General features: G+C 37.8%; 1 pseudogene; it reads right to left on the reverse strand.

Moving 5' to 3' along the window:
- Positions 1–230: 230 nt before the first annotated feature.
- LOC105862458 (BTB/POZ domain-containing protein KCTD17 pseudogene) overlaps positions 231–27840 on the reverse strand; it is a 41029-nt pseudogene continuing 13419 nt past the window's right edge.

The raw sequence follows: 27840 nt of genomic DNA on the forward strand, positions 1-27840 counted from the left end.
ACATGCATGGGGGCCTGGGAGACACAGCTGGGCAGTGCCACACTTTGGCCAGGGGCAGATGGCTCTTCTCAGGGGTCCCAGGGCCTTGAGAGGTCGCAGTGCGCCTCCCGCCCGCCCATGGAGGCAGGTGTATATCCTAGCCCCACAGGTGCAGACAGAGGTGGCAGCGGGGAGAGCACTACTTCCATCTTGGGCCGGGAGCCCGCCCCTTGAAACAAAAATAAAGGATTTCAGATGGGTACCTCAAGTCCTTGGAGGTGATCTGGGGCCTCACATCCGGGTGCCTCTGGCTTGTAAGCGCAGGGGTGGCAGCTCTGGGGGCGGGCGAGGAGCGGAGGAGAAGCCCTCACCGCCAGCTCGGCCTCCGGTCTGAGAGGCTACAGATGCGAACCTCCAGCAGGAGGCAGAGGAGGGAGGCAGGAAGGGTTAGCGGGACCCTGAGATGACTGGGCTTTGTCCTGGGTATCTGCCTCCACCTACACCTGTTCCTCCTCCTCCTCTTCTTCCTCTAGCTTCTCCTTAGTGCTCTTGGCTTTACGGCTGGACTGGGCGCTCAGCCCGTGTGGGGAGCTGTGGAGCTCCGTGGACACCTCCCACAGGGACGCTGCCTGACCCTCGCCACCACCGTGACTGCAGGAGGAGCCGATGCTCACCAGCTGCTGGAAGCGCCAGCTATCAGACACAGCGGAGACCACCCGCGCGAGCTCCCCCTGCTGGCCCTGCAGCGCGCGGGGCGCAGGCCTGGGTGGGCCCCCGGTGACTGTGTGGCCCTTCTCTTCCATCCGGTCTTTGATGGTGAGGACCAGCGGGCTGATGTTGCAGAACTCCGCTTCCTCCAGGACCCTGTCCTCAGCCATGTCCTTGTCCTTGTCCAACACCAGCTTGGCATGACAGAGGAAGTTCCATATGGGTCTGAAGTAGGCGAGGTCAAGGTCAATGAGGTAGGCCCGGGTCTCAGCCGGGTCTGACTGCAGCTCCTTCCCCTGACACAGGCGGCTGCGGAAGGACTTCTCCACTCTGCACAGTGTCTACCGAGTGGTAAGAAATCCGGCTTGAGAGGTCCCAGTGCGCCTCCCACCCACCTGCCGTGTGTCTCACTACTGCTGTGTCTAAATTACAAAAGGAAGGGAGTATAGGGGCAGCTATGTCTGACCGCCCTTTCTATCATTGCTGAGAATTCTAAGATTTTTCTGGGGTCTCTTTGGCCAAGAATAGATCCATTCAGTCAGCAGGGGTCTTAGGATTTTATTTTTAGCTTATGACACCTAGTAACTGGTTCTACAGTTTAAAAAGCATATACTCCTCATATAGCATCTTAACTGTGTGCATTTTTTTTTTCTGAGAATTTATTTAGACAGGCCTGCCAGACGGAAGCCAGTCCTCTAGCATTGCTCTCTGTCTACCTATAGTGACAAACTACAACAATTTAGAATGTAAGTCCTGGCTAGTGACCATGACTTTTGTCTAACTAACAACTTTGTATGCGTAGATGGTACGTGGAGAAATTGGCTTCACGAGGGAATAATACAATGTACAATGTACAAAATGCTCTACAGTTTATAAATGTTTCATGATGCAGATATTCATTAAAAAAAAAAAAAAAAAAAACTTCTGCAAAATCAGCGCTGTGGACTGGGTCGGTCCAATCCAGCTCTTGAAACTGGGAGAGGCCAAGTGGGAGTGTCTAGAGATGGTGGCTGGAAGAAGCCTGGGAGGAGTCCTGAGAAGGCATCTGGGCCCACATGGGGAGAAAAAAAATCTATTTATCCACAATTTTTTACATACTAATTACCTCGTATAGATTGATTACAAAGCAGTGTAATATAGTGTGCAAAATGCTAGACTGGGAGATAGGAGTGGTTTTGGAACTGAACCCCCCTTCATTCCATGAACTCCTCAAAATTAATTTTCTCATAAATAAAAGGGGGTATCTTAAAAACATCTGTTCCATCTATTTTAACTGTTATCACTATATCATTATTATCAGCACATTTTAATGCTTTTATAACTTTTTTCCATAACATTACAAATCAGCTTTTATTTCTTAGATCCTGACATTTAAAGAAAAGAATTTCTTTCTTATAAGTCTTCATTGTTTCTGCTCATAAAATCAATCTTTCTATACTCATTATATATCTAAAAATGAGGCACAATGATTGTATTAATATCATAAACCTGTTTGGACAAAATAAGAGAGTGCTAATAAAGAGCTAAGCATTTTGCCACATACTTAGCACTCAATAAATGATGACTTGCATCCTTTTAAATTAGGATTGGTATTGTCACATATTTAATTCAGAATATTTTTTCTCAGTTCATAGGCATATGGCACAGAACTCAGTACAGCAACCCAGATGGATTGGGAAAGATATGGCAGGGGTGGGGGTGGCGGGAATGAAGGAAGGAACCAGTTAGGTGCTAGCTCTATATCACCCTGAGTAGGGCTGAACAGATGGTAGGGAGACGTGTAGAATCTATACATGTAAACAGTTCAGTGAACTGGAGCCTATAATTTAGGTTTATATTATAAATGGTGGTAGATTGTTACTACAGGTAGACAAAGAGCGAGTGGCTGTCATCTGGGAGGTTGTCCCTGGAGTCTCAGACACTTGGGATGAACAAGCCATCTGGCCCCAGACAGGAACTTGCAAGAGCAAATCAAGGATACAGGTATAAAATAAAAGTCTATTTCTGGCAACTGGAGTGTATGGCATGGAGGAGTCAATCACTCTAGGGAGTCAAACAGTAACCTTCAATGGTCAGCCCTAGGCCAATCAGACACAAGATCCAGAGGTCTGATTTAATATTAAACATCACACTTGGTATTACAGAAAAGTCCTGTCTTCATAGGGACTGTTTTAAGGATAAAATGAAACCTAGCTTACTGGGGAGGAAGGGAATGAATGCCCCAAAAGTGAGTTTCTGGAAATGTGGCAGGTGTAGACTAGGGGTAGACGGGCTAAGCCTTCCTTATCTGCAGACACTTCTATCCTCTCTGCTAATGTTCATAATCAATCACAAAATTTCACATTTAAAAAATAATTGAAAAAGTAGAATTTTATTCTAACAAGAGATTATCCCAGGAACATTTTCATCTTTATTCTAAAATTTGAGACTACTTCAGCACCTTATAGAGGAGCAGAAATAACATTGGAAATTTGAGTTCTGCCATTGACCATTTGTATGATACTGGGAAAATTAGTGGACATCTCTGGGCCCCATTTTTATGATTTTCAAGATGAAATTGAACTTTGTTTCTGTCCCCATTTATGTTCTATCTGGACATCCCACTTCTACCTCATGGCGCGGGATGATTGAAGAAGCTCCGTTTTTCCAGAAATCTCGCTGAGCCTTCTCCCCCAGAAAGGGTACTCATTCATTAAACAAATATTTATTTATTATGGCATGAACTGTTCTGGGCCCTGAGGGTACAACAAGGTACAAAAGAGACGAGGTCACTATTCTCACAGGCATTATAAAAATAATGTAACAAATCAATGAATACATATGTATGTTAATTTTAGGTGAAGATGAGCTTTGAAGAGAAATGAGGCAGAGCAAGGGGTGAAAATGGGGATGAGGTAGGGCGAGTGGGGTGACTGGGCTATGGTGGTCAGGGGAGGCTCCTCTGAACAGGTAACCGTGAGCAAAGACCTGAAGGAACAGGGAATGAGCCACGTGAAGGTCTGAGGAAAGAGCGGTCCACAGAGAGGGGAAATAAGAGAGAAGACCCTGAGATGGAAACATGTTTGGTATGTTTTTTTAAATGCAGGAAAGCTGATGTGGCTAGGAAAGAGTGAGCAAGGGGAAAATTGTAGGATATGTGAGGGGCAGGAAGTAGTCAGAGCCAGATCACGCATGGCCACTGTAGACCTTGGGAGGCCACAGGGGAAGTCTGAGCAGGGGAGTGGTGTAACCCGGTTTCCACGTTAGAGATATCATTCCTGCTGCTACCTGAAGAGGTTTGGGGAAGGGGTGGGGCTAGGGAGAAAGAATCATGGGGACTAATGGAACCTGAAGCAGTATTCTAGGTAAAGAATCAATAGCCTGGATTAGTGCAGTAGCATTGACTAGAATGATAAACTGGTGAATCTGTGATATACACTATTTTGGAGGTAGATTTCTAATGGATTAGATGGGGCAGGGAAGGGAAACTGAGAACTCCTGGTAAATAATCGAGATTGTTTATTCCAGAAACAGTGAGCCATGAACACATAATGTGAAAGAGCTGCGCCTTTAGGTGGCTGTTCATGGTAAGAAGAGGTTTTCACCTGATTCAGCTACTCTTGCGAAGCATCGTTTGTAGCTTGTGTCATTGCATGTATCATGTAACACTTGTGGTCATTAATTTTTCCACATTACGAAAAGTGAGAGAAGTAAAATATTTCAACCTTTCTCATGTAGCAGCATTATGGTGGCATGTGGGGGCCTTGTGAAGCCCTGGCTCTAACCACTTATCAGTTGTGTGATCTCAAATAGCTTATATTATTTCTACCGAATTGGAGATGCTCAAAAAGATTAAAAACTATATCTCTCTCTTATGGCTGTGATGAGGCTAAATAAAACCTCTCCATAATTATTTCTCACTCACTGTCTACATATGTGGGCTGACACATTGGCATCAAGGTGTTAAGGATGGGAAGGAGGCTCTCTGCTCCTCAAAATACTCTTTCTCATGATCCAGAATGCCAAGCATAGGGCATGACCTAATAAGGGGCTTATTGGGAGCCAGTTTTCTTTCTTCCAAATCCAAAATTGCATGTCTATGTAAGAGCTCAGGACACATACTTTAAGACAGCATAGTGTATTTTCAGAGCTGCCTTCTGGAACCAATATCCTAAGTCAAATAAATGACTCTAATAATATAATTTCAGGCAAGTTAGCAGGTAATAAAGAAGATCTTTCTGGAAAGGCAGTCACTTTGCTCTCTCTCAGACTGAACACATTCTCCTGCATGTTCACTCACAGGAAGCATTTTTAATTAGAGTACATTTATAAGTACCAATTCAGGTGTAAGCTTATAGAGAATATTCAAATGAGTAAGTCCCAGTGCCTTATCTATCTTACTCTGTCAGAGAAAGAATTCTGCCTCAAGCATTTTAAATCTGTTGACAGTTATTTTTTTTTTTACTACCTTTAAATTTATCCTTTGATATAGCAAGAAATCCACACCCAATTCACCTGGCAATAGCCACTGCAATGTTTCTAATATCACTTTATAGCCATGTCATGTTCAATGACTAATTCCACAATGCCACCTCAACAATTAGTGAACTAATCCAGGAAATGCCTATTAAAACAATCACATCAGGTAATAGTTTCCTCAGCCATTTACAAGTTATTAATAATGCTGTCAAGTTTGGAGCTCAAGTTGAATTCAAAGCAGAGCCCATGGTCTTCAGATTTGCTCAGTGGCATTGTGAACCCATGACATACAGGCAAAAGGCTCTAAATTTTTATTCTCTTTTATCTAATTTATAATCTCTCCATTTCCCCCTGTGTCCCCTCCCACCCCCCACTGTCCTCCCCACAAGACTGGAATCATGGATCTTGCAAGCACTGGACTATATCTCCTCATCAACTCAGCTTCTGCTTATTTCTCTTTTGCAGTCAAAAGATGATGGGTTTGGCTGAACTTCCAAAGATAGAAGATGCCATTAACCACTTCGGTACGAGCTTCGACTATAGTCGACAGCCACAGATGAACGCTCACAGCCTAGAGCGTTGACTTTAGCCCACAGACATAATATGAAGGTGCACAGTTAGCGTTAATAACAAAACTTCTACAACAGTACTCTGAATCAAGGCAATACAACCCTTGTACTGCATCAGAAAATCTCATGCATTTTAGAGAAAAACATTTTCCAGCACCTTACAATAGTGATAAAACAAAAAGGAAAAATCCATTAAGGAGATGCATTATATGCTCAAAAAATAATAAAAGGCGTAGTACTAGATACTCTTGTAAACAATCTAATGTTGGCCTATCTGTAGCCCCATGCTTCGAAATGTATCATACCAAATAATAAAATTTATCGTAATATTCAAAAACTTGCCTTATTTCTTTATGATGTGAATGAAATAAAACTATAATTTTGAATTGACTTTTCTAATTTTTCATTTATCAAAATAAAATTGTGAACATTTAAAAATAACGTAATGAAAACATATATGTATATCTTACCTATTCTGATTTACATTACAAGTAAAGCTGCCTGTAAAGTAAAACAAGCTTTCAGTGCTTTAAAGCTTTCCTCATCACACAAGAGCAAAACGGATTCGTCATCAATGCACAGCACAAACTATCCTGCGGACTGTGAGTGCCGGCTGTGGGCAAGGTTTCGTAGCCCGTGAGCACTATACCGAAGCGGTTAACATTGATATATATATATTATTTTTTTTTGTCTGTAATAGGATATTGTGTTGGCATTCCTTCATTGAAATTCTAAGTATGTGGATTAATCACAAAACCATATTCTTCAGAAATACCAAATTACAATATTCATATATCAAAAGCGCATTTGTGCTATGTTCTCTCATTTGCTTTTTTTCTTTTTCCTCTTGTAATACACTAAATTGCAAGAGGCAATTCCTGGTTGCTGTTTATCATAAATTTTAAGACAAAAATCTAGATCTGCTTTTTCTCGGGTACTGTTTCAGGACAATTGCATAGTTAGATTTGTTCCTGTCATCAGGACATAAATTAAGCTATTTATTAACCAAACAATATCTTTAAATGTCTAATATAAGAAAGCCTTGGGGAAATATGAAGAGATGCCAATATTTTGTCCTCAAAGAGCTCATAATTTAGTTGAGCAGAAAATGCTCAGTCAAGTGAAAAATCAATTAATAATAATGAGTTCAATTGGAACACAGAGTAGGTTCAAAGGATGTTAGATATTATAAAACAGTTAAATGAATGGCGCGGATAATATTTCAGTGGTCCCTTTACAGTTCACACTATTTTAGCTAGGCCATAAAGGATAGAATTAAAATTTGGGGGATTTTGTAAAGAGCCCAGTTTTATGCTTCAATAGCAGACCATGATAAACCCTAATTCCCTCTTGGGGCCCTCTCTCCTCAACTCACCTTAACTGACCACTCCAGCCCACTTAACACCTGGACAGAGCACAGACAATTCCTATCCTGACGGCAGTAGCCATCCCTAAATTGAGCTATTATGTTGATTCACTGATCTACTTTTGCCCTTGAGACTTCATTTCAAACTAAACAATAGCTGTTTCCCATAAATTGTGGTGGGTGCCTTAGGGAATATAGAAGTGAATACAATATGATTGTTATTTATATTCTGGTGTCTTGAGGGAGAGATGCACAGGTGTAAACAATCCCAATGAAGTAGGGTGTGATGAGAGCTGAAACGAGGGTAGAAATAAAACTGTATGTGAACCAGATTTAGCCCAATCTAAGAAATTTAGTCCAATGTAATAATATAAATAATCTATCAATGTAAACACTAAGACCCTTTAAGAAAGCTCTTTCTGATTTCCCCTTCCTACTCCTGCTCCTCTGTAAAATAGAATCTGACTATATGATAGAAGAAATAATGTTTAAATGGCTTTGGGGACTTAATAGTGAAAGGGGTTCTCATAGCCCAGGGATCTTCAGGAACCACACAAGTTATGATAATTGAGGGGTCTGTCTTGTCTGAAAACTGAGTGACTGATTGATAAGCTACAATTGGTTCTCCCTGGCTCTTTCGGGTGAGGGTGGGGTGGTTAAAGATTAGTGCTAGTACCCACTGCACTGGTTACTGGTGGATTACTTTTGGGTGAGGGTGAGGTGGTTAAAGATTAGTGCTAGTACCCATTGCACTGGTTACTGGTTACTGGTGGTTAAAGATTATGCTAGTACCCACTGCTATACTCTGTGGTCCTGCTTATTTATCCCTGGCCTTGAGCCCCAAACTTTCAACCGTACTGATCTAGACTTCTGTTTATCTATCTGTGCCCTCAGGGCGGATTGACTCTTCTGGGGTCCTTGCACACTGTATGATAACTATGAATAACCAGGACTCTGTTCCAGGCCCACCTGCTTGGATTCCCCTTGGTAAATGAGTCTTTACCATTTCAGAAGTGGCTCCTTTCAGGGCTTCCCTAGAAGCTTGCAGCCCCTTGCTAATATCTCAAGAGAAGCATGACACAATTCCTTATTTTCTTGAGCTACTCCATTTCTCACTGCATATTTCCAAAACATTGGTCAGTTACCAACTAGCACTGCTTTTGAGGTTCAGACCTGAAAAGTCAAACTTAAATCTCTTCTTTTCTCTCCATATATTCTTATTACCTTTAAACAGAAAACCTCATAGCTATCATAGATGAAAGGGATATCTTCTCTAGACCTGTAGAATAAATTCTATAGTCTTAAGTCTTTAGGCTTTGTTCATATTATTTGAAAGAACTTTAGAAAGATTTTTGTCTGTTTGTTTCTTGTCCAAATCTAATGCTAAAGTCTCATGTTTTGGTGCACAATCTTATTTAAATTGTCAGATGTGTAATTTTAACTCAATTTTCTTTACTTTTGAAATTCTTCCAATTTATATATGCCTGTCTCTACTCATCCATGCAGGTTAAAAATATAGTCATAGACACAGAAATATAAAGAGGAAAACAGAACAATATTTTTAAAAGCTATTTTTTCAATAGACTCTGGTAAAAGGGACTGTATCAGTCAGTATTCTACCAGAGAAAAATGAACCAGAAATTCTATCAGAAAAATGGTACCATTTTTCTACCAGAAAAATGAAGTAGGATATATGTGCCTGTGTATGTGCATGTGTGTGTATCATGTATCTCCAATATGGTATGTGTGTGTATGTGTGTATGTTTTTTCCAGCCTGCCAAATACATATATATAATAAATATATAGACCATATTATATATGGCAGACTGGAAACTCTAGGGCAAGAGCCAGTGCTATAGTCCACTAGTAGAATTTCTTTATTACTTAGGGAAACCTCAATTAATACTTTTAAAGATCATCCTTTCAACTAATTGGATCACCTCATTTTCAATTGATCATACATATTAATCACACCACAAAATATCTACACTAATCCCCCTAGAGTAGTGTTTAAGTACTCAGTACTGTAGCTTATCCTAGTTGAAAAATAAAACTAACCATCACAGAGCCTACACTAAATTGGTAATAAATAGAAGAGAATAAAAGGGATCAATTAGGAAGAAACAATTAACTAGACAAAAGAGGCAAAGGTAACAAAGCACTTAAGGATAACTTGGAAGTAACTAGGAAAGTGGTGTACATGTAACAAAACAAGGAGCTGATTTGGAGTAGAGGCTAATTAATCCAGTTGTAGTTGTCAATGGATGTGAGTTAAATGGCCAAATTACTGGAGAGAATTAGCTCGACCAATTGTACCTTAATTGCACTGCTGAAGGGATGGGCATATACAGGGGCCCTCAAACTTTTTAAACAGGGGGCCAGTTCACTGTTCCTCAGACTGTTAGAGGGCTGGACTATAGTTTAAAATAAAACCATGAAAAAATTCCTATGCACACTTGCACATATCTTATTTTGAAGTAAAAAAACAAATGGGCAAAAACACCCACATGTGGCCCACGGAGCATAGTTTGAGGACGCCTGGATATAATCTCCACCATCCTGCCATAGACACAGCTGACAGGGCCAGGCGTGCATACCTGACCCAATCCAAAGGCTAAGCTGAACCAATCAGATTCTTCTCGCATTTAAAGAACCACACACACAAGCTAGTCAGATGGTCATGGGTCCTACAACTGTAGAAACATGGAGTCCTAGAGGTGGCAGCCATGGAATTACAAATGTATGCTGTGTATCTGAGAATAGCATAGATGAGATAATCTAGGTAACCCTGTTCTTAAAGGTGGGGAGTATGACCTTATTTCCTATTTTTTTTAGACACTGTTTCTGTGATACCTGTCTTTACTTCATTTACTTTCTGTAAGCTTTATTATTATTATTACAATTTCCATTTTTGAATGTATTTGAGTTGCATTGAGTAAGTTTCTGTTCTTGGATCCAAGAATAAAGGCAAGTACCAGGAATAAATCCAGCTGGAAATATCAGCACTATCTATTTTCAAATATTCTGCTACCTCAAGAGTTAATTGTTACGGTTGGTAGTAGTACAAAGGAAAAACAGAGAATTTTAAAAGTGGGATGAAAATGAGTCTGGATGTAGTTGAACTAGAAAATAATGGACTCCGAGCATAGTTGCACTTGGTACAGCATAGTACTTGCAGAATCAAAACCAAATGTTTGTGAAGAAATGCTTTCTGATACCTTGACTGCAACAACTATTCAACCACACATGGAGGAGTTGTAATCTGTTGCCTCTACTATATTGTGACTGCCTATTGCATTGCTCAAGTCCTCAATTCCCACCTTATCCAGCTTGAATTCCTTGGTCTGTCATAACCATCACTTTCTTACGTAAGTCTCTAACTCCCTTGCCATTTTTGCTTTGCCATTCTCAGCTGATAAAATCCCAATCAAGTTCATTCCTACTCTCTGCCTACTGTGTGTTTTGTTCCACTCAGAACATCATTGGGAAAAATATGCCCAATCATTTAATCAGGCCAAAATTAAAACTTATGACCATTAACCTCAAATGGGCTCTTCATGCTAACAAATAATCATACTACATTTCCTTGGTTCAATCACATCTACTTTTTTGAACAGTGATTTTATACTTTCACCACTGTCATTAAAACTCCAACACTGCCTCCTTCCTCTTCCCTTCTCATTGTCAGGCAGGTACTCATCATCCCCACCTCACTGCGAATATAGAACCAGGTGACACATAAGCCCATTCTGTATCATCTTGACCACTTGTTGGGCTATAACACTTCCCCTGGAACCTTTCCTTGCCCCTTCTGCAGATTAATTTTCTCCTTCTACTGGTTAGTTTCTATTAGCAAGAACCAAGAATTGGGGAGGGAGACAATGGGAAGTGAGCGCCAGTGGGTGTGGGGTTTTTTTGAGAGTGATAAAAATGTTCTAAAATTATATTATAGTGATGATTGTATACGTCTATAATTATATTAATACTAAAACTAATACATTTTATACTTTAGATGAATTTTATTATATGTAACTTATATTTCAATAAAAGTATTTTTTTTAAAAGAAGAATATATAGGGGAAAATCTTTGAGATCCTGTGGTTTGCAAAGATATCTTTGACAGCACACACACACACACACACACACACACAAAAACACAAATGTATAACCATTAAAAATTGTTAAGTTGGTCTTCAAAATGAAAGACTTTCTCCTCATAAAAAGTTACTATTAAAAACACACCATCTACAAACGAGGTAAAAATATTTGCTATATATATTTGACAAAAGACATATGTAGAAGATGTAAAGAAGTAAACTCAATATTAAAAATTCAATTAACCCAGTTAAGCAATGATAAAAAGACTTGGATATTTTATAAAGCAAGATATACAAATCAACAGTAAGTGCAAGAAAATGTGTCCAAATTATTTGTCATCATAGGGAAAATATAAACTATTTGATACCACTACATACCTACTAACATAACTAAAGCTAAAAAATAATAATAACTGAAATGTGAATGTTGGTGAGGATATGAAGCAACTAGAAATCTCATTCACTGACAATGTAAGTATAAAATGGTACCAATTTAGAAAACTATGTGGCAGTTTTTTTTAAAGTTTATCACTTTCTTATGACCCAACAATTCCATTTCCTATTTTCTTTATCCAAGAGAGATGAAAACATATTCACAAAAAGACTAGTACAAGAATATTCATAGCAGCCTTATTTATATTAGCCCCAAACTGGAAACTTCCCTATTGTCTAGCAATAGAAAAATGGTTCTAAAATTTCATGGTATATTTACACAACACAATACTACCCAGCAATTAAAATTAATTAACAACTGATATGTACAACAAAATAGATGAATCTCAAAAACATTGCATAGAACAAAACCATATGCAAGAGAGTACATCCACATGATTTGCTTTAGATGAATCACAAGAAAAAACACAGCAAATCTGTCACAATAAAAATAAAAACACAAGATGCCTGTTGGTTATAGGGCATTGACTAAAAAAAGGTATGAAAAAAGTTTCTGGTGTGATGAAAAAGTTCTAAATCTTGATTAAGGTGTTGGTAACATGAGTTTATATATTTGGCCAAATACACCAAACTATAGACTATCTGTTCATTTCTCTACATGTAAAGTATACCTCATAAAAATAAAAATAAATAAAAAATTAACCTGCCTCAATTGTGTTAGTTATTAGGCGGCAGTCAGTGAAGGAGCTGTTATCAGAGGCTGGAAGGATGCTAATGCATATTGTGCAATAGCTAAACATTTTGTAAAATTATTTTCCCTAAAAATCCGAATGACCAGAGGAGGGCTAACTGCAGCATGTTAGTGATGTGTGCTGTTTGTAAAGTGATGCTTAGAGCAATGTGTTACAAAAAGAGATAAACTCAGGGAAGGAAACATTAGCTGGTTTGAGAGCAAAAGTGAATTCAAATTTGGAGAATTCAAAAAACCTGGCCCTTGCAGGTTTGGAAATATCAACTGCTTTTAGATTCCCAAACTGGAAAAGACCCCATAAAGCTTTTGGATGCACAAGCACTTAGCCCTGAGCAGGGAGGGGTTAAAGAGTAGAAAGGACAGATTGATAGGGTTCAAATCCCATAACCTCAAGACAGCTGTCAATAATTTCAGATGAATAGAGAGAAAGGCAAGGAGACCTAAATAAATGAACCATACTAGATAATTACATCTAGCAGTGAATTTGAGTATATTTAACAGACACGTGGTACGAACTGAGGTGATTAGATTGATTTGTGCAAGAAATGTAATGCCAGATAAACCACAGCCTGGCCTAAAAATATCCCCAAACTTCCACTTGAAGAATGTGGCTATAGAATGTGCATTCCCCAAGGTGAACATTTTCTGTAGCCCACATTTCAAAGACAGCCATGGGCCACAAAAGGGAAAAAAAATGGACAAAAGATTTGTTCCCTGGGCATACTCAAGTAACTTTCTACACTACCAGCCTAGGGAGATTTTACAAAATCAGTCCCAACAGAATTTCCTTATTGCTATGGACATTGCCACCCTTCCTCTTCTCAAATGAGACTTTTAGTACAGTTAGTAGATATCCTATACTTCTCCTTGGAAGGCAGGTCACTTGTCTTTTGCCTATTGATTGTTTAATTAGGATGTCATCATACCTCATGAAGAGCCTTGTACACCACCCACAAATCTCTCCTGGACCTCAAGCTAGATACATTACCTGGATAGGGAAGTGGTATGTCATCTTGAGAGGCAGGCCATTCAGGGATTTGTAGGCCACATTAATGAGTTTAATCCTTAACTTAAAAGCAGTGGGCAGCCACTGAAAGGTTTTAGCTTACATGAGATGTGATCTGATGCATATATTGAGAATGCCACTCTAGCTTCAGTGTGTTGAGTGGATTGGAAGTGGATCAGGGTAAATAATAGTCAGTAAATTAGGTTTTATAGCAGTCAAAGTGAGAGATGGTGGTAGCTTGTGCTAAGCTTGTGGCAAAGGAGATTTAGGATAGTGGATCAATATAAGAAATATATAAAGGGTAGTATTAATTGAATGCAGCGATGCCCTAGAAATAGTAGATGGGAGAGAGGATAGGGCAAGGGGGTCTTTTCAATTTTGACATACAAAATTTAGTTGGATGGTGGTGTAATTTGCTGAGTAAACAACTAGAAAATAACCAGTGTCTGGGTGTGGTGGCTCATGCCTGTAATCTTAGCACTCTGGGAGGTAGAGATGGGAGGATCGCTTGAGGCCAGAAGTTCAAGACCAGCCTCATCAAGAGCGAGACCCCTGTCTCCACTAAGAATAGAAAGAATTAGCTGGGCAACTAAAAATAGAAAAAAAATAGCCAGGCATGGTGGCACATGCCTGTAGTCCCAGCTACTTGGGAGGCAGGAGGCAGGAGGATTGCTTGAGCCCAGGAGTTTGAGGTTGCTGTGACCTAGGCTGACGCCATGGCACTCTAGCCCAGGCAACAGAGTGAGACTCTGTCTCAAAAAAAAAAAGAAAGAAAGAAAGAAAGAAAAAAAAGAAAAGAATCATGTATAGGAGAACAGTTTGAAATTGAGTCAGATGGATAGCATGATGTGTTTGAAGTCTCTAGAAGACATCTAATGTCTTGAATTCAGAAACAATGTCGATCTTGGACAATTCACTTAGGAATAATTAGTATATAAATAATGACTGAGGCTTGGGAATTAAATTATATAGCTGGAGAAGAGACTATAGAGTAAAAGCAGAAGAAAGCCTAGGTAAACAGAAGCAGCAGCCCAATGACATAATTATGCTGATGCCAGTTTTGTAGCACTTATATTAAGTTCAAATTGAATTCCCATGTGTATCATATTAACTCTGAAAGGAGTATGGTGCAGTGCTAAGAATTTGAGCTCTTAAGACAAAATATTGTTTTGTCAAGTAATAGCTTTTTGCTTTGGGCTAATTATTTAACTATTTGGGCTACAGTATTCCCATGGGAAAAATGAAAATAAAATTGAATTTGAGTATTGTAAAACATTTTACTTTTTTAAAAAATTAAGTAACACTTGATATGTAACAAGAGTTTTAAAAACAGTAACTCCTGTATTATCAACTCTATGATTTTAGAAATATTGGAGAAAAATAATTTTTAAAATTTCAAATATTAAACTCTTCTGAAAACATAAATTTACTAATTATGACAAGCCAAAAGTATTGCAAATCTTTTAAAATAATATTCCACATTCATTGTTTATAATCACCATAGTTTAAAAGAATGCTTTAAAATTTCACTGAAAAAAAGGTTATTATTTTTTTAAGGTTAGAGGTATAATGAAAAAAGTTCATGACTTCATTATTTTATAAGAAAACTGTTACATAATATTAATCTGACTTTTTTTCACTGTTTATCAATATCATTTCCCCATCATATTATTTCCAATATAAGAGAAAAATAGCTGCTTTTGGCCACAGCTACTCTGAAATATTTCATTAATCTGATTCATATTATTTGTACATTTAATCATTCTCTCTTTTTTTCTTCTTTTGAAGAAGGGTAATTAAGATGTTAGCTGGGAAAAGACTTAATAAACACTAGCCACAAAGAGAAAACTTTTTTCCTTTTAATGCCTTTATTCCATTGCCATGTTAGAAGATAAACTCTTTGGAGGTGGAAAATGTCTTTCATTTTATTACAGAGTTTCAATCTCTGAAGACATCTTCTGTTTTACAAAGTCCTCTACATCACTTGACACCTAACTAAGGCTGCTGATTAAAACTGGGAAAGGACATTTAAAAGCACAGTCTGCTAGACATTTGGTCATTTTATTTTCTGTTAAATATTTATGCTACATCTACATATTCCTAATGTATGGAATTCAATTCTGCAGAATTTCCCCGAGGTGCACTGTGGTGTGGAAGTAAGGGAGCGTGTCAAGCTGGAAACAGACTTAAGATAACATGGTGCACCCTCTCCCTCACCAGAAAGCAACATGTTTAAAATTAACAATCCAATTGCTATGTTACCATCAGAACGGGGGCCAGGAAAGAACTGGCTGCAAACCTTCAGGCAACCTGTGAAATCCAAAGGCTTGTCAAACAAGCAGCTACTGTCTCCACTTCGTGAACAACTTGAGAAAAAGACGCAAGACTTGCTGCTAGCCTCTTCACAAAGAATCGCCGGCTTTGCAAGGCAAAAACTTTACGCATGCCCATGTGCTTAGCTCAGAACTGTGTTGTATTCATTCCATTTTGAAACCTCTAAGGATTCCATTTGATTCTGCCACTCACCACTCACCCCATTTCCAGATTGGCTGCCAGGAGCAGAGATTACATTGTTTTTGCCAACAAGAAGAAAACAGTTTTGGGAGAATTTCATCTTGTCAGAGGGTAAATAGTCACTAAATGAGTATGGTTTAAGACGCTTTGAGGGTGCCAAATTACTTGTTTTATATACTTTAATAGACATACATGTTCACAAACATTTGTTTTCTTATTTAATCTATATTATCCCCAAAATTCTGAATTTTTTTTTTTTTTGAGACAGAGTCTCGATCTGTTGCCAGGGCTAGAGTGAGTGCCGTGGTGTCAGCCTAGCTCACAGTAACCTCAAACTCCTGGGCTCAAGCAATCCTCATGCCTCAGCCTCCCAAGTAGCTGGAACTACAGGCATGCGTCACCACACCCGGCTAATTTTTTCTATATACATTAGTTGGCCAATTAATTTCTTTCTATTTATAATAGAGAGGGGGTCTCGCTCTTGCTCAGGCTGGTCTCGAATTCCTGACCTCGAGCAATCCGCCTGCCTCGGCCTCCCAGAGTGCTGAGACCACAGGCGTGAGCCACCACGCCTGGCCTAAAATTCTGAAATATTGAATGTATCTCTCCTATACAGTCTTATAGAAAAGAAAATAATGGAAAGGTTAGAATAGTCCTAGTTTTTACCTGATCTTAATAATGATATTTTAGGTTTCATTATTATTATTATTTATTACTATTTTTACTTCAGCATATTACGGGGGTATAAATATTTAGATTATATATATTGCCTTTGCCCCACCCAAGTCATAGCTTCAAGCATGTCCATCTCCCAGATAGTGCACACATCTCCTCTTCTCCCCTCCCCATCTGCCTGACACCCAGTGAATATTACTACTACATGTGTACTTAACTGTTGATCAGTTAACCGCAATTTGATGGTGAGCACATGTGGTGCTTGTTTTTCCATTCTTGGGGTACTTCACTTAGTAGAATGGGCTCCAGCTCCATGCAGGATAATACAAGAAGTACAAGATCACCATTGTTATTTGTGACTGAGTAGAAATCCATGGTATAGGTTTCCTTATTCAATTTAGATGTGCTAACTTTTGCCTTTAAGAATTTTAAAACTCCAGCCTGAGCAAGAAGGAGACCCTGTCTCTACCAAAAATAGAAAAAGTTAGCTAGGTGTGGTGGCTCACACCTGTAGTCCCAGCTACTCGGAAGGCAGAGGCAGGAGAATCTGTTGAGCCCAGGAGTTTGAGGTTGCAGTAAGCTACAATAACACCAGTGTATTCTACTACGGTGACAGAATAAGACTCTGTCTCAAAAAAAAAAAAAAAGAATTTTAATGTAAAATTGGAAAGCTTTCATCCTACCCTTTGTTTTAGATTTTCATTATCTTTTTCATTATATTTCCTTTCAAATTTTATAGTCTGTTTAAAAGACATTCAGTTATCTAATTTAAGCATCCACTTTTTTTTTTTTTTGGTTTATGTAGTCCTGTTAATATAACTAGTCATGAGCAACTAGACGATTCATTCATACCTTTTGTCTTTGGTGACATCAGTGTATGAAGGGGGTAGATTTGACTCATAAACCTGAAGCCAACCTTCCACTTTGTTTTCAATTCCCTGCTCTGTGTCACCACAGGAGACTCCTCCAGCATTCATCAAGGCCGGCTGAACCCAGCTGGCTGCACTGAGCTTCCAGAGTGACTTGGGCACTGAGGACAATCTGGCTCATTTACTAGCATCTGACTTTTTGGCCCAAAGAACAAAATGTTATAAGCAGCACTTACAAAAGGCTCAGTTTTTCAGCGTGTCAAGTTCTGTGACAACCTTCTTCTTGGAAAAGACATAATGTTTTTCCCTTGGTCCAACTCATTCTTGCATTGACAACATTTCTTTTTGGAAAGAATAACTGTGGAGTTTAGTTGAAAAATTAATAGGAAAAGGAAAAAAAACCTTTAAATGATCCAAATGGGGGTGGAGGTAGAGCTAAATCAGCAAATCACTCACATTCAACAATATTAATTAAATAGTTCCCAAACTCAATTTTCTAAATAAACATTGTATAATCTATGGGTGCTTAGTTAATTGGAGTCCAATCTCATCAAAGTCATTCATCAAAAATAAACCAAAAAAACAAAACTCAACGTATTCCCTGTTCCAAGCTCTAACTTCAGTTTGACAAGAGGGCTTTTTGTTAGCAGAAGGATCTTGCAGCTAAAATACAAAAGAATATTTCCCTAAAATTTACCCAAGGCTATAATATCAATAAGGTAGCATTAAGCAATTAAACAGCTTTTAGATCTAAACAGATGATTTTTTACTTTCTTATTAAAAGGGTAAGGAATGGGGGAATTGGACTGAAATAAAGGCAATATAGTAGTTATATCAAAAACTTTTCTATGGTAATGGTCACTTAAAATCTCCAAGGTGTACATAGCAAGGCAGAAGTCAAGGCACAAGAGACCAGAACTGAATCAGCAGCAAATATTAATAGATACAGACACAGCCATGGCAGAGTAAAGGGGCAAAACTAATCTCAAACAAAGACCAGAAAGTACAATGAGTAAGATGGCAGGATAATAGTCCTAGGTAAGTAACTGAATCAGTAACCAGACAGGTAAATGGGATAACAGAAAGTGAGGTCCTTCAAAAAGAAAGTCAGAGAATACAATTAGATGTTAACAGACATTGCCTTGTCTCAGGACTACTGCACTGGGTTTTGGAAGTAAAGACAAATAGCTGAGACTTTGAAGCCTAAGAAAACATTCTCCTGAATTAATTACCCTGAAGAACTCAGTAGCCGCCAAGTTAGTTTCTACACCTGAGTGTCTATGTGTATATATTACTGGATGATGGTTTTAAAGAATTAATTTTAAAATATGTATTTATTTTCTGTATCCCACCACTAGATGAATAATAGCAGCATCTTCTTCTATCATGTTCCTGACTGTATTCCCACCTGGTGGCATAAGACTGTTATGTATCAGTTGCTTTATAAATATATGGTGATTGGGTCCACTATTAGGTATTTTTCTTTTGAAGTTTTGCTTCATTCTTAAAATTATAAATTATGTCTCCTGACATTCTTTTTCGTGCAGGTTCAATCTCTGTTTTACTACATATGAAAAGTGAGCATCTCTTCTATAGATAGATTATCACTGTTCAGCAGCAACAGTGGTTACTGCCAAATACCATTTCTCTGTTGGAAACACATCCAAAATTCTCAGAACTTATAAAGTTGAAAAAGTGACATATGGCGTGATTGCATTAAAGAGGAAAGAAGTGTAAATTCACAACATTATATCTTTCAAAAAACAAGCAAACAGAATTTTGAAAATACCTCTAAATACCATTAATGCATACTATTAACAATTTTTATTAGTTTGTAATACAATTTCTCAGAATTTCTTTAAATCACAAAGACCAATGTCTTTAGCTTATATAATTTTTATAATTTCTAGATGATTGTATATTTTGGCAAATCTGTTGTATAATGAGCAAACAATAGATATTATAAATCATGGGTAGTATTTACCTTTATCTTGGTTCCATATTACCATGCGGTAAAGGACTCCTTTTATAGGTATCCTATGGCAGTTGACTGCCACCTATACCAGGACAAATCCCCACACTTGATAAAATGGAATCTAACCTAGTCCAGTTTTATGTTGTAAAAGATAGTGTGATACAAAACATGGCAAAAAAAAAAATCAGTGCCTCTTGAAGAAAGCTGAATGTATCAGTTTATTTAATGGAGGTGGACAGTGGGAAGTCCCTATTCAACCATGGAAAATTTGGATGGGACTCAACCACTCCCCATATAACACTGTACTATTTACAGTTGGGGTTGTAGGAGGTCAATAAATAACTCACCTAATTCCTTGACAAATACAGAAGTCATGGAGAGATAGACCCAAGAGTCATGTAAATGGATGTCAAAATGCCAGCTTGATGACTGGTAAAGCCATTTGGGAAGCTTGGCTTAGATCTACGCCAACAGTGGGTTTCTTAATGGTTTCCTCCAGAATTAATTTAGTCAACTTGCCACAGGCCATGTTGACAACACCAGGGCTTCTCCCAAAGTGCCTGTGCCTCTAACACTTATCACATGGAGAAACAAACAAAACCCAATGGGAATGGGCAAGAATAAACTACTCTCCTCAACTTCACCAGTCAGTCACATATGCCTTTTTCCATCTATTGGGGTGGGGACAAAAAGGGAGCAAGGAAGAGGTCAGGCTTATACTAGAAACTCCTTTCCCATAGGAAACTGAGGGTTGGGACTAGGAGTTACCCTCCAGCATCATCATCCCCCCAGTCTCCCTTGCTAGTTTTCTTTCCTAGTAGATAGCTGGATATCGTTAGGGATGAATTCTTCCCCCTTTTCCCTCCGTTACTCTTTTCTTACTCTTCTTTTATTCCCTTCTCTCTCATTTCATGTTTTACTACTTTTATAGTGTAAATCTCATTATTAAATAACTATTCAAAAACAAATCTGTATGGAGAGATGTCAAGGTAGTTAAGAGAATAGGAAATCCCCACAACAAATACCTCCATTGAGACAAAGTTAAAAGAAAGCAAAATCACCTAAGTTTAGTAAAGGTAAAGGGGTTCATTTATGTGTTAACATGAACTCTATTTTCAAGGAGGGCAGAAGTATATGAAAAGCCACAGAGAGATGACTGGGAAAACAGAAGCTGAGACAACACCGAGAAAAAGATCCTGCCCCCAAATAGAATCTTGTACCTGTTTTTGTACAACAGCCAAAAACATGAAAGATGTATGATTAAGGGTAATGAGCATTTTTCATGTGAACTATAATAGAATATTTCAGAAAATGTAGTGCTTCACTATTAAGGCAGAGTACCTGCAACTGCTGTAAAGGTTCAGACATAGCTTTGTAATGTTTTATTAACAAAGGTTGAAAATCATAACAAGAAATAATTTAAGTAGCTTTAGGACAGCAAGGAAATCTACAAATGTCCAAAAAAAATTCAGCCTGATTTTTTTTTTTTTTGCTTAAAATAGCATCTCATCGCCTACATATTTCTTGTAAAATGTGATTTTTAACAGTCATTAAAATCCATGCTTTTCTGTCTACTGTGTTTGTAAAGAATAAATTTAATTACTGATCATGTAATATACATCTCTTTGAGGACCCAGCGGTCAGATGATGAACAAAGTCAATGCCACTGCAGCTATGCTACATAATACTATAGTGTTTTATACTGAAAGAAAGAACCTCAAAGCTTTTTCACCCCAATTAAGAAATTAAAAGAGTTATTTCCAGTGTTTGATGTGACCACAAATATCCAGGCTCACTCTAACACGCAAGGTCTGAAGAGCAGGCTCACTCTAACACGCAAGGTCTGAAGAGCAGATGAACATAGCCGGGGAGGAGCAGTCATGCTGGGTGGAAAACCGCCTGGAGATGGACCAGCTAGGGATTAAAGATTGCTGCAGGTCAAAAAGCCAGGGGTCTGGGCCTCAAGGCCTTGAAATGGAACTTACACAATTCCAGTTCTGACTAAGTGGGTGAAAACCGAGGATACAAAACTTAGGAATTTAGCAAAAACAGGCCACGGCAGGCAGATACCAGTAGGTGTAAAATTTCCCAAGCAACCTGAAAATCCCAAGTGTGGCTGACTCTAGATCTAGATTATTTTTGCTTTGAACATTTCCATACATTTTGTCAAGCACGGGAGCCTATGATTCGTGATGAGTAACTATGGGAAATGGCTGCAGTCAAAGGAAATGTCAGAAATATCACAAAAGCTGTCTATCCAAACCCATTCATTTATTTATTTATTTACGCTTACAACAACAGAAATTGATTGTCTCACAATTCTAGAGGCTAGAAGTATAAATAGGGTGTCGGCAGGGCCATGTTCTTCCTGAAGGCTTCTCTCCCAGCTTCTGATAGTTCTTGGCTTTGTGGAAGTTTAACTGCAATCTTCACATGGCTTCACTCCTGCGTGCATGCATCCCAAACCCTTTTCTTTAAACAACCAACACACAGGCACACCAGTGACCTACAGCTCCTTTTTTCCCCCCAGAAAATAAAATAGAATATTCAGTATGAATACCTGTGCTTTTGTTCTCAATATGTCCCATTACCATTGTGGCTTCTGGATCCTCTACCTCTGTTCCATTTTCTAATGTTTAGATTTGAAGACAGAATTTGGCTTCTACAGATTTAGTCCTTTGTATTCTATTGGTTTGCTAGGGCTCCCATAACGAAGTATCACAAACTGGATGGCTGAAACGACAAAAATATATTTTCTCACAGTTCTACAGGGAAGAGGTCTGAGCTCAAAGTGTTGGAAATCTTTTTTTCTGAGGATTGTCAGTAAGAAACTATTCCATGCCTCTCTCCTAGCTCTTGGTGGTTTGCTGCCAATCTTTGCCATTCCCTGATTTTAGGCATAACATCCTCATTTCAGCCTTTGTGTTTACTTGATGTTCTCCCTGTGTGTGCACCTGTGCCCAAACATCCCCTATTCTTAAGGACACAAGACCTATTGAATTAAGGGTGTACCCTAGTCCAGTATGACCTCATCTTGCCTAGTTACCTCTGTAATGACGCTATTTCCAAATAAGGTCACATCCTGAGGTACTAAGCATTGGGAGGACTTTAACATATGAACTTTAGGGGGACCCAAGTCAACCATAACAATATTTCTGATCACGTTGGTTTGCACACAAACCTTGTACATGAATCTTGTTTTAGACCCACCAACTCAATGAGCTGATTGTGAGATAGAATGGAGAAGATTGAATAACCTGCATAAAAGCAGTAAAAGGGATCAAAGTTCGTTTCTTGAAAAAAACGGTGTTTTGTTTTCATTTTATAGTAACACTATTTCCATTTTCTTACCATCTGCTGACCCCTTTCTCATGTTTTTTTTTCTGGCTTTATACTTAGCATTCTCACAACAGTGAACACTAGAAGACTGTCTTCAGATGACTTTAAAATCTCCACATTGAAAGTCTGGTTCTTGACTTGTGTCCTCCAACTCTCTCCCATGACTCTGATTAATACCTCCTCAGACTACCTCTGCTCCAGGATTCTGTGATACCCAATCTCTTGCCTGTTTCCCTATTTTCTGACTACATGTTTTTGATTGTTTTGTCTGTTTCTCCATCTCTCTTCTGCTTATATCCATATTTGTTGAATAATTGAATGACCGGATGAATGGGTGGATGGATGAATAAACTTTGAATTTAAGAGCAACAGAAAAGCAGTGCAAAATTTTAACCAAGAAAAGAAAATTACTACTTGAGCTCAGGAGTTTGAGGCCAGCCTGAGCAAGAGTGAGATCCCAGCTCTACTATAAATTGAAAGAAATTAGCTAAACAACTAAAAATACAAAAAATTAGCAGGGCTCAGTAGCGTGTGTCTGTAGTCCCAGCTACCTGGGAGGCTGAGGCAGGAGGATCCCTTGAGCCCAGGAGTTTGAGGTTGCTGTGAGCTAGGCTGACACCACGGCACTCTACCCCAGGCAACAGAGTGAGACTCTGTCTCCAAAAAAGAAAAAAATTGCTACCTTTATCTTACTGATATTTCCCCATTCTTTTTTTCTGATTCCAATTTTTCTCACACTTCTTTGACCAATTATTATTTCAAAAAATTTTCTTGGTCAAGAGCTTTATGGGTACTTATTACCTAATCAGCAATAAAAACACATTACCCCAGATTCAAGGTCTTTTAATTTTCCAGCCCAATGCCTTCCTATTTCCATACAGGTGCTCTAAGATCCTCATCACGTGTTTTTTGTAGCTTAAGTTTTCCTGTTTCTGTGATTTTGCCACTGCCATTCATTCTGCCTAGAATATCATTTGCGAATAGTTTATTTACCTTTGCTTTAATAAAATTACCTTTAAATCCGTTGTCAGTTATTCTCTGGAAAAAAATATTTTGCTCATCATCTGACATATTTTTTCCCTAGAGGTGAAAGAAGTTATTTATTTTATTATGGAACTTCTCAGATTACAGTAATTCTTTTTTTTTCACTTCCGCATATTATGGGGGTACAACGGTTTAGGTTGCACATTTGCCCCACCTGAGTCAGATCTTCAAGTGTGACCATCCCCTAGATAGGGCTCAATGCACCCATTAGGTGTATATTAGGTATGTACCCATCCCCTGCTCCCCCCCACATCTGCCTGACACCCAGTGAATGTTATTACTATATGTGCACATAGGTGTTGATCACTTAATACCAATGTGATGGTGAGTACCTGTGGTGCTTGGTTTTCCATTCTTGTGATACTTCACTTAGTAGAATGGCCTCCAGCTCTTACTAATTCTCTCTGACAGAAGCTTAGTGGTTGGTTGGTTGTTCATTTCATACTGATGGTTACAAGAACTTTATTTGTAAAGGTTATATAATTCCATAACTTTACAAAAAAACAGTTCTATTTCTGACTTTTCTGGATCTTGATGTTTTTAGCCAAAGGAGAGCTAATATATTTCTGGTTCAGTAAGTTATAAACAAAATTTTTATGTGAGAATAATAAAAATGTTCAGATGGCAAACTCATATAAAATTATGTAAGAGATCCAACATCTTTTAGCTTTTAGTATGTTATACAGAGAAGAATATAGAAAATTAAATAGAAGAAAACTCATATTCTTTATAAATTTCTTTCCTTTTCTTCAAAATGATGTTTTTATTATGCCATTGTTACTGTTGTTGGTTACACTAAAACCATTGAAAACTCTTGAACATAAAGATGTTTTTTGCTATGTGTCCTTGAAGAACGCTTGAAAATATCTTGAGAAAAGCATTTGTAACATTGAAACTAGAGAAAAATTTTATTTTTTTCAAGTTGTTTTTAAGTTATTATAATTCCTCCTTATTATAAATTCCCTTATTGTGAAGTATGTTCAAAGTACAGGATATTAGCAACTTTATGCAAGTATTCAAACAAAAAACAGTAATTTTTATATTAATTTTTAGTACTGTGAAATTTTGCATAATCAGAAAGTACATAGACAATTTTAAATTATCTTTTAAATTTTAGAACAGTTTTAGATTTACAGAAAAATTGCTTAGATGGTACAGAGTTCTCGTATGCCCCACACCCACTTTCCCCTGTAAACAACATTTTACATTACTCTGTTATATCATTATAATTAATGAAGCAGTTTGATACAGTTTTATTAACTAAAGGCCATGATTTATTCATATTTCCTTTTATTTTACCTAATATCCCTTTTCTGCTCCAGGTTACCATATTACATTGCGTTGTCACATTGCCTTAAACTCATCTTGGCTGTGGCTGTCTCCCAGACTTATTTTGTCTTTAATGACCTAGACAGTTTTGAGGAGTACTGAGCAAGTACTTCGTATAATATTCCTCAACTGTGTCCATCAGTCTGATATATTTTTTTTATGATTAGACTGGAGTTATGGGTTTGAGGGAGGAAGATCACAGAGATGAAATGCTATTTTCATTACATCATATCATGGGTACATGCTATCAACATGACTTATCACTGTGGATGTTGACCTTGCTGAGGTCAACCAGCTGAGGGAGCATTTGTTGCTCCACTGTAAAGTTACTTCCCCACAAACCCCGCCTTTCCATACTGTACTCCTTGGAAAAAAGTCGCCAAGCATAAACTGTACTTAAGGAGTAGGAGTTGTGCTCCATCCGTCTTTTTGAGGACAGAGTATCTCCATAAGTAATTTTGGAATTTTTTTGTATGGGAGATTTAACTGTTCTTCCCCATTTATTTATTTATATACTTATTTATATCAGTCCAAACTCATAGATATTTATTTTGTATTTTAGATTATGATCCAATGATACTTTTTTTTATTTTGTTGCTTAAGATGTTCCAGCTTAGGCCATTTGGGAGCTTTCAGATGGTTCTTGTGTCCCTTTGACATACTCTTATTATGGTTTTGTGTTTTGTTTTATTTCTGTGGGGTTTTTTTCCCCATTACTTCCTTACTTTCTGGAATGCTTCAGAATCATCTTGGATATTTTCTGCCTTGGTCTAGAATGAACCATTTCTCTAAGAAGTCCTGTTTCCTTTTACTGGAACATGATGTTAGAAATCAAGATCGGGCACTAAGTGTGTTCATTGCTATTGGGGTCTTGTTGCTTCTAGGACCTTTCAGCTAACAAAGCAAGAGATAATACGTTCATACACTAACCCATGTTTATATGTATATATTTCTCTATGTAAACATCTATATCTACGTCAAACTAAACATGAGTTCATACTGATGCCTTCCACTCTAATCTACTACCACCTGGACCAGGTTAGCCTCTTCCTATCATTTTTCTGTAACCTTTCAATCTAGCATCGTAAACTCTGGCTCCTACCATCTTCCAACCATTTACTTAATTAATCCTAGTATACATGTAAAGCAGGTTCAGGATTTCTAACCTGTAGCCCCATGGAAAATAGCTTTATCAACCAGCGTACAGTGCTTATACATAATTTCTTCTGCTTTTAGTCTTACAGAGTCCAGTCATTTCCAAATTTACTTAGGTCAGCAATTTTTCATCCACCCCCTTCAGTGAGATTATTTCATGTATCAGAGATTTTCATGTATACTCTACGTTTTACCCTGGTATTTCCCAGCTCCCAAATGAATTTTTGTAAATGTGTGTATGTTAAGCATCACTCTTTGAGTTATAAAGTTCTGTGGGTTTTCACAAATGCATAGTGTCATATATCTGTCAGTATAATATCATACAGAATAGTTTGATCACTTAAAAAAAATCCTTTATATTTAAGCTATTAAATCTTCCCAACCTCTCCCAAAGTTCCTGGCAGCCACAGCTCTTTTCATTATCTCCATAGTTTTTCCTTTGTAAGTATGTCATAAAATTGGAATTGCAGATTACGTAGCCTTTACATTCGCTTCTTTTATTTACCAATATGCATATAAATTTCCTCCATGTCTTTCTGTGGCTTAATATCACTAAATATATTCCATTGTATATGTTCCCCAGTGTGTTTATCAACTCACCTGTTGAGAACAAATTGGTTGCTTCCAGTTTTTGGCAACTATGAATAAAGCTGCTATAAATATTCATGTGCAGATTTTTGCACAAACATAAATTTTCATATTAGTTGGGCAAATACCAAGGAGCATGATTGCTGGCATCCATTGTAAGACTAAGTTTAGCTTTGTAAAAAACTACCAATCTTTTTTCAAGAAGATTGTTTTTTTTGTGACCATACTGATTTGCATTCCTACCAGCAATGAATGAGAATTTCTGTTGCTTCACAACCTTGTCAGCCATTTCTATTGTTAGTCTTTTTGGATTTTATCCATACTAATGGGTATGGAGTGGCATCTCATTGTTGTTTAATTTGCAATTACCTGATAACAAATAATTTTGAGCATATTTTCATATGCTTGTTTGACATCTCTGTTTTTTCTTTGGTGAGATGTCTGTTCAAATCATTTACCCAATTTTTAACTGGGTGGTTTGTTTTCTTATTGGTGAGTTTTAAGAATTTTTTGTATATATTACATACAAACCCTTTATTGTATATGTGCTTTGAAAATATTTTCTTGAAGTCTGTGGCTTGTCTTTTCATTCTTTTAACAGTGTTCTTCACAGAAGTTTATAGTTTTAATAAAGTCCACCTTATCAGTTTTTTTTCCTTTATGGATTATACTTTAAAATTTGTGTGTAAAAACTCCTCACCACACAGGAGGTTCAATAGGTTTTCCCCTATGTTTTCTTCTAGAAGTTTTATTGTTTTGCATCTTACGTTTAGGTGTATTTTAAGATCTATGGTCCATTTCTAGTTAGGTTTGATAAAGGTGCAAGGTCTGAGTCTAGGTTCATTCTTTTGTATATAGACATCCAATTGTTCCAGCTCCCTTTGTAGAAAAGACTGTCCTTTCTCCACTGAATTGTCTTTTGTTCTTTGGCAAATATTAGTTAATTATATTGTTTTTGTCTATTTGGAGGCTTTTTTATCCTGTTCCAATATCATACTGTCTTTGATTATTGTAACTTAACAGTA

The sequence above is a fragment of the Microcebus murinus genome, chromosome 4 (assembly GCF_040939455.1).
Source record: "Microcebus murinus isolate Inina chromosome 4, M.murinus_Inina_mat1.0, whole genome shotgun sequence".
In the NCBI taxonomy this organism is placed as follows: Eukaryota; Metazoa; Chordata; class Mammalia; order Primates; family Cheirogaleidae; genus Microcebus; species Microcebus murinus.